This window comes from Musa acuminata, chromosome BXJ3-7 (assembly GCF_036884655.1).
Source record: "Musa acuminata AAA Group cultivar baxijiao chromosome BXJ3-7, Cavendish_Baxijiao_AAA, whole genome shotgun sequence".
Lineage (NCBI taxonomy): Eukaryota > Viridiplantae > Streptophyta > Magnoliopsida > Zingiberales > Musaceae > Musa > Musa acuminata.
The window spans coordinates 25805375-25811374 of NC_088355.1; positions in this window are offsets into that span (position 1 = coordinate 25805375).

The window sequence follows — 6000 nt, forward strand, 5'->3', positions numbered from 1 at the left end:
GGCAGCTGCAGCTGGAAGAGAAGGAGAGGAAGAGAAAGTGAGGAAGAAGAGAAGAAGAAGAAAAGGAGATGGAAGAAGGAGAAGAAGAGGGAAAAGAGAGGGAAGAGGGAGAGGAGCGAGAGGTGGCAGCAGTTAGGGTTGCAACACCTCTGTTTCCTGCAGGTGGAAACAGAGGAGAGGTGTGGGGCGTTCGAAGAGGAGAAGAAGAAGAAGAGGAAGAAAAGAAGAAGAGTAAGCAGGAGAAGAGGTTGTGATACCTCTATTTCCTGCAGAGGAAACAAAGGAGAGGGTGTGTGTGACGTCGGGGAGGAGGAGGGAAGAAGAAGAGTAGAAGAAGAAGAGAAGGGAAAGGAGGAGCTGCGGCGGCGGCGGTGGCAGCTGCAGTTGGAAGAGAAGGAGAGGAAGAGAAGGTGAGGAAGAAGAGAAGAAGAAGAAAGGAAGGAGAGGAAGAAGAGAAGGGGAAGAAGGGGCTGCTGCTGCGGCGATGGGAGATGCAGTTGGAAAAGAAGAAGGAGAGGAAGATGAGCAGGGGAGGAAGAAGAGGCTACGGCCATGGTTGAGGCTGCGACTGCAGTAGTGCAGTTGGGAAAGAAGAGAAGGAAAGGAAGAAGAAGAGAAAGGAAAAGGGAAGAAGAGAGGAAGAGGAGAAGGGGAGGTAGCTGCGGTAGTGGCAGCTGCAATTGGATGGAAGGAGAAGAAACAGAGCAGGGGAGGAAGAAGAGGCTACGGTTGTGGTGGCTGCGGCTGCGACATTGGCTGCGGTAGCTATGGTAGTGGTGGTGGCTGCAGCAGTTGCTTTTGGGAAATAGAAAGAAAGGAAATGGCAAAAAAAAAAGGGGCTGTGGCCGTGATTGCGGCTGCGGTGGTGGCGGCTACACCTATGGCAGTTGTGTTTGGGAAAGAAAAAGTAGGAATGAGAGAAGGAAGGAAATAGTGTAGAGGAAGGGGCTACGATTGTGACAGCAGTTGCGGTCGTGGCTACGACTGTGGTAGTGGCAGTGGCGATGGCTGCGACAACTGCGTTTGAAAAAGAAAACGAAGGAATGAGAGTAAGAGAGAGCAGGTGACTATGCTTCTATATTCTGCATGAGCTACAGTTATGGAGGAAAAGTAGAAGGATTTGGGCTAACACCTTCCTTGGATCTTCAGATCAAAATATTTGAAAGGCAAGTTTCCCGATCGTTTCTCCTGTAATTGTTCTAATCTTTTCTTATTGCATGTGATCTGATCCTTCCTATTGCAAGCTTTCTAATCTTTCCTGTTGTAAGTGTCATGATCTTTCCTTACTATAATTTTATCTCTACATTTGCTTTGAATATGAGGAACTTTAAATTGTTCTAGCCTTGCATTTGATATATCTCCTGTTTAGACGTAACGATTCGAATCTATGCAACTTCCGAGATTCTGACCTTTCTACCTTAGTATGGTTATAACTTCATGTATTGACCTCTGATTTGGATAAAACTTATTTGATCAGAATGTAGACTCATAAACCCTTCTTTTGATAGCTTATTTTAAGAATTCGGAGTAAGTTTGCCTGTCCAAACTTCTATTTCAAATGAGCCTACAGATTCTGCTAAAACAAGGATCGTAATTTCTGACCTTTTGATACCGAGCTGCCTATAAGTCGATGTTGGAAACTCCGATTTGTTTAAAACTGATTTCATTAGAAAATAAACTCGTAGACCTTTCTTTTGATACCTGGATTAAAATATTTAGAGTCCAAATGTCTGCTCAGTTATCTATTGAATCTGACCCTTTGGATTATGCAAAACAATGATATATTTTCTGAGTAAAATTGAAGCACGATTGATAGTTTGATCATTTGTTCAATGTGCCTCTTTCATTCCTTCAAAAATTGATATCCTTTAGCTTTCTTCTTCAATTGAGCTTTATATTACTACTTTGAATTCTTGTATGCTCTTGTCCTACATGTTTTTGGATACCTAAATCTGTTAGGTAAACTTCATGTTTGTATCGTAATGTTTCATAAAGGCACATGTATATTTCTTTGTTCCGCATGTGCTTCCGATATGTCCCAATTTATTGTTCACAATACCCTTTTATACTCTGGTGTTTGTGGGATTATTTGGACCATTGCCAGAAATGGTAAAGGGTATGTGCTTAGAGCCCGCGATGCTCTAGATTATGTTTGGTGGTCATTCAGAAATGGATGGACCATATTATGTTTGGAATCCCACTTCACCATCTATCTGTTTGATATGAAATTCAGAGCCGACCTAGCATTTGGGTAAGGTGAGAGGGCTCGAGTAGGAAAAGGCTATCCGTGGATGGAGTCGAGAACTCATCACGGCTTGGAGCCACCACTGAGTTAAACCTCACATGCACTATGCTAGGGTACGACGTCTGATCTTCTATTTTGTATTCGTTCTTTGATATGCTTCGAAATGGTCCATATGTCATTGATATGTTCCGAAATATTTCATTTGTCATTGATATACTACAAAACATTTCATAAGCCTTTGATATGCTCCGAAATGTTTCATTTGCTATTGTTATGCTTTGAAATGTTCCATATGTAGTTGATATGCTCCGGAACATTTCATACGCTATTGATATGCTCCAATTACACTATGCTCCATCTGTTATGAACCAAATAGGTTTTGAATGACATGACACATATGATTTTGTATCTAATGAGATGGTATCCTTGAGAATTCTTGTATTCTGCCTTGCATTATGATATCTTACTTGTTTGAAACCGTTCCTTTTGTTCTGAATATGCTTTATTACTTTCTGAGCTGTTTTTAGCTCATTCCGTTTTTATATAAATCTTTCAGGTTAGCTTGTCACTCTTTGAGATGTTTGAATTGGGCTGAGGCAGTGGAGAGCTATTCTGAATTATGGGTAAGTCTTGTTGGTTATTATGTTATTGTTGTATAAGCATATTTTGTATGAAATGAAATATTGTCGATGAATTGAAATGGATATACTATGTAAAAGTGTTAGAAGATCTCTCTTAGTTGGAATTTCAGAATATTAAGTCTAATTTATGATGATCTGAACTTATGCTAAATGGTTGGAGTTATGATTGTATAAATTACTTAGCTTGTGGATTTATAAATGTTGTACATGTTTGTTAAGTTGGCTTGGATTACCATAAATATGAATTATCGAGTGATGTGATATATGATTATAAACTGCATAGGTTTTATAGATGTGAATTTGATAGAATGTTTTTCAGTGTCCTCAAATGTGTGTTTGGATCCTGGATTAGTTTGTGATAAAATTTTTTATATCATGGTTATTATTTGAGGGGGCGTGACAAGATTACCTTAGTAGTTCTCCTTTCTAGTGATCTTTAAAAGAATGTCGGAGATTGATTCTTGATCTAGTGGGAAGTGGGGATTTTTGGGTTGCTAGAGGGAGAGCAATGGGTTTGGAGCTATTTGGAGGAGTACAAAATGAGTTGGGGTCAGTTCTACCGCCGCCTACAGGTAGTGAGCACTGCTCATATAGTTGTGTGGGGGAAGGGGGGTGACATCAACCTTATAATACAGTGAGAACTGCTTGATGTAACCACACAACCTTATCATGTTAAAATCGCATCATAAGAAAAGAAAATTTGTATTGAAGACTCTACATTCATGATTCATCATATAAAATGTACACCATACTCAAACGTTATATTGAACTCGTATTATAAAATGCCTACCATAAGTTTATGATTCATCATTTGTACGCAAACATCGTAAAAACTTGTTTGGAAAAATGCATATGGCTCATTGCGCACATTATAAGATCATGATTCAGGTGAGTGATCAAGAAAGTCTATAAACAAAATTTTAACAAATTTATACTCTTGTTAGATAGAATTTGATCCGAAAAAAAAAATTGGGAGGGAATGTATCCTAGAAATTTAGAACTCTGGAAGAAGTTAGAAAGGGAACTTGTGCATAAGAATTTTCAGGTTTGAGAGATCAAGATCAAGTGTTTATCACATAAGATTTCAAATAATTATTGCATCATGATCTTATACGTATCATTTCGTAACTAACAGTTTTAATTCCTATGATTCCCTTTTTATTATTTTGGCTAGAGAGATTTATTGGTTAATTTGGATCTTTGGTCATAAGCCTTGAGCATCCAAAAATCAAAGTATCATCTCTTGCTCTTAGCTTGTGATGGTACATTTTTCTACAAAAAGAGATGATTTTTAGGTACCAATTTGACTTTGGGTGCTTCAAAAATCGATCTACATAGTTTATCATATTACATTGAGTCATTTGAGGTTCTTTTAGAAACCCAAATTAATTTATGTGGACTATATTTCTTGAATGGACAATGATAAGCTACATGCCTAAATTTGTAGCAAAAGTTGCATTTGTTTCGGGATGAAACATGCAAAGTAGGGCATTTAACAAAATTGATTGGATTTTGGTGAGAACTACTCACAAATCCAATTCTGTCTTTTCTATAAACGTGACCCTTATTGGCAAGGATCATGTTCAAGGACTTGCTACCAACCTCAAATTTTCTTAAGGTTTCCTTTAGTAGCAAGTTTTCTTTTTAAAGTATTTCTTGTTCATTATATTTCGTAAATGGAGCTAAACTATCATTGTGCTCAACTTTTAATCTATCGAAATCACTAATAAGAGAAGCAAGCTCCTTTTTTAATAATTTATATTTTCTACTAATTAATTTGCATTCATCAAATAGATCATTAAAAGCATTTAATAATTCATCAAAGGATAAATTTGTGTCAAATGAACTTGTTACCTCATCTCCAATGTCCATTAGTGTATAATGAGCAACTTGCTTGGTGATGGTAGGCTTCTCTTCTTCGGATGCACTTGAGTCGTCCCATGTAGCTTTGAGAGTCTTCTTCTTTGGTTGCCTCCTCTTTGCTTGGAGACATTCACTCTTGAAGTGTCCCGGCTTCTTGCATTCATAACATATCACTTGTACTTTCTTAGGTTCAAATTTAGTTTTAGTATTATTTTTAAATTTATTTCTTTTTATGAATCTTTTGAACTTCTTTGTTAAGAGTATCAAGTCATCATCAAAGTCCTCAATACTTGAGTTTTCTTTTAAGTGGTCTTCTTGTGTTCTTAGTGCTATGCCCTTCTTGTTCTTTGGAAGGGTATCCTCAAGCTCTTTATGAGCTTTATATGTCATTTTATACGTCATTAGTGACCCAATTAGTTCTTCAAGAGGAAAATTATTTAGATCTTTGGCTTCTTGAATGACCTTTACTTTAGGATCCCAACTCTTTGGAAGGGATCTTAAAACTTTATTAACGAGTTCAAAATCCGAGAAACCTTTACCAAGTCCTTTTAGACCATTGACAACATTCGTAAATCGGGTGTACATGTCTCCAATGGTCTCACTCGATTTCATTCAAAACAACTCATAAGAATGCACTAAAAGATTAATTTTTGACTCCTTCACTCTACTAGTGCCTTCATGAGTTACTTCGAGTGTGTGCCAAATCTTAAAAGCTGTTTCACAAACCGATACTTGATTAAACTCGTTTTTATCTAATGCACAAAATAAGGCATTCATAGCCTTTGCGTTTAAAGTGAAAGTCTTCTTCTCCAATTCATTCCAATCGTTCATTGGAAGAGAAGACTTTTGAAAGTCATTTTCTATAATATTCCATAATTCAAAATCCATTGAAATTAGGAAGATCCTCATTCTAGTCTTCCAATATATATAATCCGTCCCATTGAACATGGTCGGACGTGTAATTGAATGGCCATCTAGGTTACTGGTAAATGCCATCTCTCTTAGGTTTAAAACCAAATGAGAGTGAACCTTGCTCTGATACCAATTGTTAGGATCAAGAGCGACACTAAGAGGGGGGGGTGAATTAGTACAGCGAAAAACTTTCATGATTTCAAAAGACTTGTTTCGATTAAAATTGATTCTGACGAAAATGATTTCAATTCAATCCATTTCGGAGAGAATTTGAATTTGAAATCTTTTATAAAATTAAAGCCGATCTCGGAAGGTATTTACTTGAAAGTGTATGTAGGC